Source organism: Arachis duranensis, chromosome 2, assembly GCF_000817695.3.
Source record: "Arachis duranensis cultivar V14167 chromosome 2, aradu.V14167.gnm2.J7QH, whole genome shotgun sequence".
In the NCBI taxonomy this organism is placed as follows: Eukaryota; Viridiplantae; Streptophyta; class Magnoliopsida; order Fabales; family Fabaceae; genus Arachis; species Arachis duranensis.
In genome coordinates this window covers 14,169,528-14,182,088 of record NC_029773.3, presented here as the reverse complement: position 1 = coordinate 14,182,088, position 12,561 = coordinate 14,169,528, and the positions used below count along the sequence as shown (strand labels likewise).

Below are 12,561 nucleotides of genomic sequence, written 5' to 3'. Positions count from 1 at the left end.
AAACGTAAACACAAAGAATATTTACGTTGAAAAAAAACGAACAAAAAAATTTATATTAAAAATCTGTTTTAAATAACGCGTAACTTTAAATCACTTGATTAGATTTAATTAGTAAATCATTTGGATGGATAGCATTTTTGTTTAAGCAAACATATCCGTCTTATCGGACATAAAATGTGGGGAAATTACTATGAAAGAGACTAATATATAATTTTACAAGTAAATCTAATTCATAGAAGTTTTCATAACATTTTTACAAATAAACATTATTTGAGTTTGGGATAAGGGTGATACGGTCATTCCTCAGCAAGAGTGAGAATGGTCTTTTCATGCATGAAACAGCTGTGATAAGGTCATTTTTTTCTACAGCTCAATCAATAATATGATGAATCTATGACTCTTTCATAAAGCAGCCATGCATGGTACAAGAATAATGCATTCTTCTATCCATACACATTGATGCATGTCCAATAATAAAAGGTGTTTTTTATTGTTAAAAAACAATAAAAAAATTACTTGAAGCTAATTATTTTTAAGTGAAAACCAATCTATAAATAGAATATTTTTCATGACCGAATATAAATTAATTTTTCAGAATAAAATATTTTTTTATAATTAAAATTTATGAAAAAATTTAAAAATATTTTAATTTAATTTAATTTTACTTTAAAACGTTTTGAAATAAATTTTATTTATATTCTAGTCATTAATTTTTACAATAAACATTTTTTTTCAATTTTATTCTGTCAAATAGATGAAAAAATTAAAATTTTACGTAAAATCAAAATAATAAATTAAATATGTAAACAATAAAATTATAACAAATCGTAAAATTGTATTATTTAATATAAATATTATAAAATCGATTGACTCATTTAAACAATAATATAAAAAAATTAAAAAATAAACCGAGATTATAGCTATCATATCGTAAACAATAACTGCGATATCCACATTCACCTCCATCCTCGTCACTATCCTACTTCCACTGCCCTCACCACCACTATAGATGTTACCAACAACAAAAACAAATTGAAAACGACAATTAACAAATAAACACATGGCGGGGTTTCCGATTCTTCTTGCGGGATAGATAGGAGATTTGTGGGTTGAAATTCTGTTTGTTGTAGTTGTTGATCTTGTTCTTGTTGGGTTGTGGTATTTGCATTTTGAGGGGATTTAGATGGGTAGTATGTGAGGATTTGAATCACTCATAACATGCATTGTTTTGAGTTATTGAGAGAGGAAGAGAGAGTGAATGGGAGGGCTCGTTCACTGTGAAAGTGTCAAGATTTATTTTATTGTAGTTTGGGTGGAAGAATGGCTTTTTTTCTTCATTTAAATAAAAAAATTTATTTATCCATTTAAATTGGAATATTCATTTGTATATTTAGTTTTATTTTTGCAGTAAAAGACTGCAAAAGTTGGTAGTGAAAATAGATAAACAAATTGTCTCATATTTTTTAATTACTACCAGTGAAAATAGAAAAAAGATGAATCTTTTTCCTTTTTTTACCATTTTCGTTAGCAGTGGTTGAAAAAATGTGGGAGAAAAAAATTAATCTATTTTTGCTAATAGTATGTTTAAAAATAAAAAATTAAATCTATTTTATTTTTGCTGACACAGTCACCAAAAATTATAAAAGAGCAGTTAACCACGACATACAATGCAATGGTAATAATATTTTTTAAAAAATATAAATTAGTAAATAATTAATTTATTTTAATTATTTAAAAAATAAATTAAATATAGAAGTATTTTAACAATTTTAGGTAACTTAAAAGAAAAAAATATATTTTATTCTTATTATAATTATTTTCATATTTTTTCCATCTCTATTATTTAAAAATAGGATAACGTATGGTGATTACTTCGGCGCAATGATAAATTCATCCATACCGGTATGAAAAAAATTTAAACAAATAAAAATAGGATATATGAAATTTATTATCCACATTAACATTTAATTTTTTTAAGAAAATATACATTATATCATTATTTTTACGAAAACATCTTTATAATTTAATAGAAATAAAAAATATTTTTATTTAATTTTATAAAAAAACATAAATATCCTTACTTTTTTTAAGACAAAAATACTCTTTTAAATCAATAAAATTTTAAAATTCAATCGATCTTAATTTTATATTTTCAAATTTCAAATAATTTGAATAACAAAACAAAAACATATATGAGAATAAAAAAAATCAAAAGATTGTTCTTCGTCTAAGTTTCTGATGGTAAAAAAGAAGAAACCCTCTCTTTGAACACCATTTCTTAAAAAAAATCAAACATTCTTCTTCATCTTCTCAAGGTTTTCCTGTATTATTCTTCTCTCCTCTTCCTATCTCTCTCCCAGGAACTCTCTCTCTCATCTCTCTCACTGTGGCGTCGCACTCAAGCTCTCTCCCTCTCTCGTCTCTGGTCTCTCTCTATCTTCAGTCTCGCACTCAAGGTCGCCGTTGCTCTCCGTGTTGTCACTGTCTCGCATTCAGAGGAGGAATTGGAAGCAGTTGAAGTATTTAATCAAACTCTTGCCATCATTGGTTTTACTCCTTGATGACAAGAGTTTGATTAAGTACTTCAAGCACATCCAATTTGACTTCTTCCAGTTTCTTCTTCTCCTCTCCTTCATCCTCCTCCATGTGTTTCATTACTTCAACAGCCCCTCTCAGACGCACAATTTCCAATTCCAATGCTTCTTTTTCATCAAGTTGTCTTTATAGTTCATGAATTCTTCTATCCAGTTTTTCCTTTTCCTTCTGTAATATTCAACTCCCAAATGGCACAGTGAATAAATTGGACACACGTAACTGGATTAACAATAGTAGACATCCAAATGTATCTAAAATGAGAAAGGGAACAACCTTCTGTTGTTCAATCTTACGCATCATTTTCTCAACAGCCATGTTTTGCTAGCCTTGTTTTGCTCCATTATAGCCTTGGTTTCTACTGCAAAATAGTATTTCAATTTCTGTATTATATCCTTGTCATAATGTAACCTCCTGTTTGTAAATTGATAATCAGTTAACAATTTCATGATCCATTTTCACAGAGAAGCCTACTTTTTTACTTTGAAACTCAAATAGAAAGTCTTCTGGCCACTGTTTTCAAGAATTATAAAAATATATATATAAAATCAAGTAAACTAACCAGCCAAATAAATAAAAAAAAGATCATGCAAACTATAAATAAACGAAATACAGGATGCAGCTTCAACATGAGAACTCTATTTTGTGTTCAAAAATTGGTGGGCACTAGGGAAACTTTCAAGCAAATATATTCAGCAAAAGAAGCTCTCTTAACATTTAAAATAATGGTATAACTTCAATATATTTAGAGTTATATATACAAAGGGAGTGTGAAGATAACATAGGTGACAATCTACTAGAAAATCAAAGATAATGCTACCATTTTATGCTATCAACCATGGACTAAGGTCTTAAACATTCTTGAACAGATGCACTTATTAGATTCTTAACCTTGTAACCAAAGCATGTTTTCATTATGTTAAAGTCAACAAGAACAAGCCTTAGAGACAATGAATGTGCAAGCATCCAGTCCTAATTTGGAACTAGCAAGTCGACTATATTCAACAATAAGTGATATTAGAATGCTTGTCTTAACCTCTTTACTAAACTAATTTATAAATCACCTTCAAAATTCCACCAAAACTATACAAGGCAAGAGAAGCCCTCATCTAAGAACATTCCAAACCAAAAAGCAACTCACAAATCGATCGAAGGGCTCTCTATCCTTGAAGATGATGAAGGTTGGAACGGCCTCAATCCTGTAATTGTGATCGCAGGTACTTCTCAGAATCAATCTTGACTACCTGTATCTTGTCCTTAAGGCGAGTGCTCACTTCATCAAGAATGGGAACCATGAATTGACATGGACCGCACCTAGTATAAAACCATGCCATAACTCAAGTCACTAACTAGTAGTAAGGAAAGGAGGAGATAAAGAGATCACCTCTTCAACATCCATGTCTATTTCAAGTCATTTCAATGCTTTAACAATAACTTCCAACTTCACCCAATTCAAGTAAATATATCTATCAACATACATATATACTGAAGTGGAGATCCAAGGTGATTATGGGTACTTACATCTTCTTCACTAATCTATGGTATACTTTAGAACAGTTTAGCATTCAAAAGCAAAGCAAAGAATACAAATTATTTGAGTAAGACAGCAACAAATTCAAAGTCCAGTGATGATAATCAGTAACAAATTCATGTCAGTAATGATTTTCAGCAACAAAAACCTAGTTCAGTGATATTTTCAGCAACACATTCAACTTTCGGCAACAAAATCAGAGTGCAGTGATAATTACAGCAACAAAACTGTAAAAGAAAGAACAGGGGAATTTGTTGGAATTCACCAAATCGAGAAGCAGCTTCTGGTTACGCGAAGGAAGCTGACGGCGGGGAGGAAGCTGACGGCGGGGAGAAAGCTGACGGTGAGGAGGAAGTTGACGGCGACAATGACGACCAGCCTGGGACCTGCTGCTACTGCCGCCGGCGACGACGACCGCCACAAAGGCGCGCGACTGAGTGCAAGACAATGATGAGACAGAGAGCGACAACGACCAGTCCCGGGACCTGTTGCTTCCGCCGGCGATGGCGAGCGCGACTGAATGCGAGCAGTCAAACTGGATGTGCAGGAAAAAGAGGAGAAATTGGAAGCTATAGAGTCACTCAATCAAACTCTTGTCAAGAGTTTGATTGAGTGACTCTATAGCTTCCAATTTCTCCTCTGAATGCGAGAGGGTGACGACACGGAGAGCGACGACGACCTTGAGTGCCAGACCGGAGACAGAGAGAGACGAGAGAGGGAGAGAGCTTTAGTGGGTCGCCACAGTGAGAGAGATGAGAGAGATCGGGCTCCAGGGAGAGAGGGATAGGAAGAGGAGAGAAGAACAGAGGGCAACTTGAGAATATGAAGAATGTTTGATTAGGGTTTCTTCTTTTTTACCATCAGAAACCTAGATGAAAAACAATCTTTTGCATTTTTTTTTTTTGTCGGATATGTTTTTGTTTTGTTATTTAAATTATTTGAAATTTAAAAGGATTTTGCTATAAAATTAATTTGAGATATAATTAATTATAGTCAATTAATTTAAAAACATGCTAGCTACATAAAAAAAATAAAACACTTTTTTATTATTTTTATTTTTTAGAATTTTAAAATTAAAAAAAAATTAAATTAGCTTATGCTATAATTAATTCTTTAAAAATTTTCAATTTAAAAATATAAAATTAAGATCGGTTGAATTTTAAAATGTGACTGATTTAAAAAAATATTAACTTCTTAAATAAAACAAGTAAGGATATTTATGTTTTTTATATAAATAAAAAAATATTTTTTATTTCTATTAAACTATAAAAATATTTTCGTAATAATAATAATATAATATATTTTTTTTAAAAAAATATATGTTAATGTGAAAAATAGATTTTACATGTCCTATTTTTATTTGTATAAATTTTTATTGTACCAAAATAATCAACTTTAAATTTTCATTAAGTTTTAAAATTATTTGAAGCGAGAAATTTTAGATAGTAATCAATATTATTTTTTTATTTTAAATTTAAACCAATACTAACCAACTATTTTGTATATTTTTTTGGTGATATTATATGTACAAATATTTTTGTAATTAAGTCTAATTTCAATAAAAAAAAATACGTATATGTGTCACTATTTTTCTTTTTCTTCATTTTTTTAGTATCAAATTTTTTGTTAGAGAGTATAAAAACTTATTGACATAGCACAAAAATTTTTATACATGATACATAAAATTTTATACATAGCACAAATTTATCGATATAAGATAACAAACAAATTTTTACACATAGTATAAAGATTTTTATCCATAATACAAAAATTATTGCACATAGTACATAAATTTTTGCTCCGAATATATGTTGTTAGTTGGATGAGTCAATTGTGATCTTTTAAAAATTTATGTGCTGAACATCAAATATTTCTATGTTGTTCATAAAAAATTTTTATGTTATACACCAAAATTTTGTACTATATGTATTTTGTTGGTTAGATGTCAATAACTCAATACTTTGGACATGTAATCCTTCAAATATTTATGTGCTATGTATTAAAATTTTTGTATTGTGCACCAAATTTTCCGTGATATATACCAAGTTTTCTGTGTTGTATGTATTTTGTTAGTTGAGTGTCAATAGCTGGGTATATGGTACTTTAAAAATTTGTGCTGTGCACCAAAATTTGTGTCGTGCATCAATATTTCTATGATGTGAATCAAAATTTATGTGCTCTAATTTTTTTAATATATATAAAAAACGAAGAAGATGAAAAAAAGGAGGACAAGAAATCAAATAATGACGACGATAACGACGTCGTTGTTGAAAAAGAAGCACACAGAAGAAGAAGAAATGTGTGTATAACAAGCGGACTTAGTTTAAAAATCACTTTGCCGTCTAGCCATTTTGATTTTTTTTATCCTAAAAGCGTTGATCCCTAATAAATAGAGGAATCTTGATATAAGGAGCTTGAAAATAAAATGTGTTAAATTATATTAATAAATACACACGGATGTAAACTATTGATAAATATAGGCACAAATTGTATTGATCTTATTCATGTGTAAATTTTAAAAAATACTGACAAAAATTATAATGTGTTGATTCATATAGGTGTAAGTTGTATTTTATAATGGGTGTAAAATCTTATAAATGTTAATTCAAAGGTAAATATAAAATGTTAACATATATTTTAGGAGAAATTTCATAAAATACTCATTATATATTATTAAGTTTACGGTAAAAATGTGTTATATGGTATTTTTCTATTGCAATTAAATTGAAATCTTATCTTCCGAAATCAAATAGATTTCTTCTTCCTCCTCTTATTTATTTTTTTTCCTCTTCTATTTATATTATTACTAATTACTAATTTAACAACTAAAATTATCATATGATATTTTTTTGTTACAATTGAAATTAAAAGATATTATATATTATTAATTTGACAATTAAAATATACCACAATAATATATTATTTTTATTATAATTGAAATAAAATACTTTTTTCCAAAATTAAAAAATTATCTCTCTCTTCTCCACACACTTTATTTCTCTTGGTTTTTGAACCAATATACTATAGTTTTTTAAACTTATTACTAAAATAACACTTGTTCTGTGGATTACCTGAAACGTTGATTTGGGTCTCAACGTGAGGTCCAGATCTCTTTGTATGGCAGCGCCGGACTTGATATGCCAAGGTGCCGCCTGTCCGAGTTCCTCATGAGGAGGTGGGGGTGATACCTGCAAGAGACTCTGATACTTAAGTTAGCAAGGATTTTAGGTAGGTTTTTAGTAGAGTAGAATTTGAATATACATGAGGGGTGTCAGTGTATTTATAGTAGAATAGATAACCACATTTTGGAGTAGTTCCACCTTTATTGGTGGATAATCGTTTCCTTTACCTTGGGAGTTGTTGAGATCTTCTTTTGTGTTCCAACTTCATGTAGAATGTTAACCTTTGTTTTTCTTTATTTATGTCAATAGAAATCATGGCTTCTGTGCCATGTGCATGTCAAAGGGAGATTCTTCAATGATAGTTTGAGTCGTTCCATACGCTTATAGTATTTGTGTAAGTTTTGAAAAGTCTGTCAGTAGAAGCTAGCTTGTAATATCTTTTTGCCGGTGACCTGCCCCAGATGAATTCGACAGATTTCAATTTGAGTTTCGTCTAAAATCTCATATGTTTGAAGTCGGGACGCACTTTGATAGAGATTTTGAGATCCCTCTTTTATAGAGAATATTACAAACTAAGGTGTAGTGCTGAGCTTCTTTCATTAATCTCCTCGCCTTCCTTTATTCTTGAGGAAGGATGTCGAACTTGATATATTCAACAGTTGGAGTTATCCATCCCTAGATTGTGAGGATGTCTGTCTTGTTGACTTCTTTTGACATTGAAGGTGACTGTAGTGTTTGTTAGATCAGGATTTTATTATTGTCCCCGACTTCGTACTGGCTAACTTGAAGATTTACTATTGAAGTAGACTGAAGTAGACAGGCACAACTAGGTAGGAGATGAGCTTTACTCTTGTCACAAGAATTTTATGAATTCTTCGAAAGCTTGTTCACATTCTGGGTTTACGACGCCATGCCTCTTTCATAGTAGAGCTTTCCCCTCTTGTTTTCTTGCTACTTCTTGATTTTGTGTTAGATCTAAGTATTAATGGTTCACTGAATCCTACTATAGCCTCTGTTGGATAAGACATGTTAGGCGATTTCTTTCTCCAGCACCCTTCTACTGTTGGAGTATATTCTTTGTAGGATAATGTTTTTTTCGTTATATACTTCCTCTTAACAGGTTGACTTTCTTCTGATTTTTTCCTTCCTCTTGATGACTTTGATGCCTCTTTCATGAAAGTGATTATCCACAAGGAAGACTTGCATTCATGTTGTCTTCAATTTCACTGTCATTGTTTCGTTGTGAGATTGCATTTTTTTGTGCTAGCAAATCCGTCAAACAAAGTCCTTTTACAAGACTTTTTTTTGTAGATTCTACCATTAAGTCTTTAATTAGACTAGTTGTTTCTTCTGTTGGAGTAGTAGGACTCTTGTTTACTCTTTTCCTTCTCACATATTTTTTCTTGCCAATTGAGTTTTCTGTTAGTTGAATATTATTTTCTTCAATTGGCTTTTGAGTTCGTTTTGATTTGCTTTCTACAATGACTTTAAGATGGTATTTTCTTCTCCTTTGTTTTGGTTATGGTATGTTTTCTTCCTTGATGACAAAACATCTCCAAAACTCCAACATATTCTCCATTACTGCATAACAAGTACTGTTTAATCCATACTTTTTATTTACTGCCAATTAAAACTAAAAATTATTATTGATATTATATCCTGACTAAGAGTTACAAAATAACCATAGCTTGCTTCAAGCCAACAATCTCCGTGGGATTCGACCCTTACTCACGTAAGGTATTACTTGGACGACCCAGTGCACTTGCTGGTTAGTTGTGCGGATTGCAAAAGTGTGATTGCAATTTCGTGCACTAAGTTTTTGGCGCCGTTGCCGGGGATTGTTCGAGTTTGAACAACTAAAGGTTTATTTTGTTGCTTATATTAGGAATAATTTATTTTTGTTGCTATAGAGTCATTAAATTCTGAGTCCTTTATTTTCTTTTCAAAAATTTTTCAAAAATATTATTTTTCTTTATCAATTTTTAATTTTTTTCGTGAGTTTAGTGTCTTGTTCTAAGTTTGGTGTCAATTGCATATTTTATATTTTTCTTTTAAATTTTCGAAGTTGTGTTCTTTGATCTTCAAGTTGTTCTTGTTTATTTTTCTTGTTTGATCTTTAGTCTTTCTTGCTCTGTGTCTTTTCTTGTTTTTCTTGTGCTATTCCAAAGCATTAGTCTTCCAAAAGGAATATACCTCTTCAAAACAAGTGTTACCTTTACTGCCCAATTGGCTAGAGCGTTGGTCTATGCTCTTGGTAATTGGGTATCTCCTTTTTAAAATCTTTTTCAAAAATAATTTTTCTTTGATTGAATATTATGCTAAACTTTAAGTTTGGTATTTTCTTGTTAATCTTTTTATAATTTTCGAAAATTTTATTGAAGTTTTCTAAAAATTTTAAGTTTGGTGTTTTTTCTTTTGTTCTTGTTGTTCTTGTGAATCTTCAAGTGTTCTTGAGTCTTTCTTGTATTTTGATCTTAAAATTTTTAAGTTTGGTGTTCCTTGGTGTTTTTCCTCCAAAATTTTCGAAAACAAGGAGCATTAGATCTAAAAAATTTTAAGTCTTGTGTCTTTTGTGTGTTTTTCTCTTTTATCATAAAATTTAAAATTCAAAGAAAATTATCTTTTCTAACTATTTTCAAGCTATGTTTTCGAAATTTTTTTAAAAAAATTCAGATTTCAATTTCAAAATTTTTCAAATCTTATCCTTTTAAGATTTAAAAAAATAATTATTATTATATCTTTTTCGAAAATATCCTAACCATTTTCTCTCTCCTCACTTTTTTGAAAATCGTCATAAAATATTTTCAAATTCTTATTAATTTTTTAATTTTAATTTTCTTATTTTATCTTATTTTTATTTTGGCTTTTATTTTATTTTATTTTATTTCGAAAATCATTTTTTTATTTATTTATAAAATAAAAATTTAAATTCACATTACCCCCTTTACTCCAACATGGACATAAGTGGAAATGAACAGTCCAGAAGGACTCTGGGGTCATATGCTAACCCCACTACTGCTTCATATGGGAGTAGTATATGTATACCCTCCATTGAAGTTAGTAGTTTTGAGTTGAATCCTCAGCTCATTATCATAGTGCAGCAAAGTTGTCAGTATTACGGTCTTTCACAAGAAGAACCTACAGAGTTTCTGACACAGTTTTTACAAATTGCTGACACAGTACATGATAAGGAGGTAGATCAGGATGTCTACAGGCTATTACTGTTCCCATTTGCTGTAAAAGACCAAGCTAAGAGGTGGTTAAATAACCAACCTAAGGACAGCATAAAGACATGGAAATAGTTGTCAGAAAAATTCCTGAATCACTATTTTCCTCCGAAACGGATGACACAACTAAGGCTGAGCATCCAAGGCTTCAAATAAGGAGATAATGAATCTCTCTATGATGCCTGGGAGAGATACAGAGAGATGCTAAGAAAATGCCCCTCTGAAATATTTTCAGAGTGGGTGCAGTTAGACATTTTCTACTATGGGCTTACAGAAAAAGCTCAGATTTCTCTAGACCACTCAGCTGGTGGATCTATACACATGAGAAAGACAATAGAAGAAGCTCAAGAGCTCATTGATACAGTTGCCAGAAATCAACATCTGTACCTAAGCAGTGAACCTTCCATGAAAGAAGAGGCTAAAACAGTAACTGCTGAAATGAGTCCTGCAGAACAAGTTACAAAATTCAATCAGCAATTGGATTTTCTAACAAAACAGTTAGCTGAATTCAAAGAGATATTACAAGAAACAAGAATGGCTAATATGAATATGGAAGTGCAATTGAAGCAAACAGAATAGCAGTTATCAAAACAAATAACAGAAGAATGCCAAGCAGTTCAATTAAGAAGTGGGAAAACATTAAATACCTCACTTCAAGGTAGCAGGAAGTCAAGGAATGAGCAAACTACCCAAAATCCATCTGAGGACAGTAAGATCCCAGAGAGGAATAATTCTGGTGCTCAAACGCCAGAAAATGGGTGGAAAGCTGGCGTTGAATGCCCAAACCATGCTCAGTCCTGGCGTTCAACGCCAGAAACAAGCAAGGAATTGGTGTTGAGTGCCCAAAGGGAGCACAGTTCTGGCGTTCAGACACCAGAAGCAGGTAAGGAGCTAGCGTCTAACACCACTCCAGCTTCCACCCTTGGCATTCAAATGCTAGTGGGGGATCAGACACATACTAGTGCTGATAATAACCCTTCTAAAAAGGCTTCCCAACCCACATCTGTAGGCAATAAACCTGCAACAACTAAGGTTGAGGAATACAAAGCCAAAATGCCTTATCCTCAGAAACTCCGCAAACGGAACAGGATAAGCAATTTGCCCGCTTTGCAGACTATCTCAGGACTCTTGAAATAAAGATTCCGTTTGCAGAGGCACTTGAGCAAATATCCTCTTATGCTAAGTTCATGAAAGAGATCTTAAGTCATAAGAAGGATTGGAGGGAAACTGAAAGAGTTTACCTCACTGAAGAATGCAGTGCAGTCATTCTGAAAAGCTTACCTGAGAAGCTTAAAGATCCGAAAAGCTTTATGATACCATGCACATTAGAAGGTACTTATACCAAGCAAGCTCTATGTGATCTTGGGGCAAGTATTAACCTAATACCTGCAGCTACTATCAAAAAGCTTGGGTTGACTGATGAAGTTAAACCAACCCGGATATGTCTCCAACTTGCTGATGGCTCCATTAAATACCCATCAGGCGTGATTGAAGACATGATTGTCAAGGTTGGGCCATTTGCCTTTCCCACTGACTTTGTGGTGCAGGAAATGGAGGAGCATAAGAGTGCAACTCTCATTCTGGGAAGACCTTTCCTAGCAACTGGCCGAACCCTCATTGATGTTCAAAAAGGGGAAGTAACCCTGAGAGTCAATGAGGATGAGTTCAAGTTGAATGTTGTCAAAGCCATGCAGCATCCAGACACCCAAAATGACTGTATGAGCATTGATATTATTGACTCTCTGGTAAAAGAAGTCAATATGGCTGAGAGTCTCGAATCAGAGCTGGAGGATATCTTTAAAGATGTTTAGTCTAATCTGGAGGAATCAGAGAGAATAATAGAACCTCTGAAAATCCCTCAGGAAGAGGAGAAACCTCCTAAACCCGAGCTCAAACCATTACCACCATCCCTGAAATATGCATTTCTGGGAGAAGGTGATACCTTTCCGGTAATCATAAGCTCTACCTTAGAGCCACAAGAAGAGGAAGCACTAATTGAAGTGCTAAAGACACACAAGACAGCTCTTGGGTGGTCCATCAGTGATCTTAAGGGCATTAGCCCAGCCAGATGCATGCACAAGATCCTATT

At 32.0% G+C, this 12,561-nt stretch overlaps 1 long non-coding RNA gene across 1 annotated transcript; it reads right to left on the bottom strand.

Moving 5' to 3' along the window:
• Nucleotides 1–2,132: 2,132 nt before the first annotated feature.
• On the bottom strand, nt 2,133–4,715 carry LOC107473668 (uncharacterized). The gene is made up of 4 exons (XR_001589078.3): nt 4,389–4,715; nt 3,734–3,906; nt 2,869–2,953; nt 2,133–2,763 (listed from the first exon to the last, which is right to left on the bottom strand). It is a non-coding gene; the product is annotated as an uncharacterized LOC107473668 (long non-coding RNA).
• Nucleotides 4,716–12,561: the final 7,846 nt, after the last annotated feature.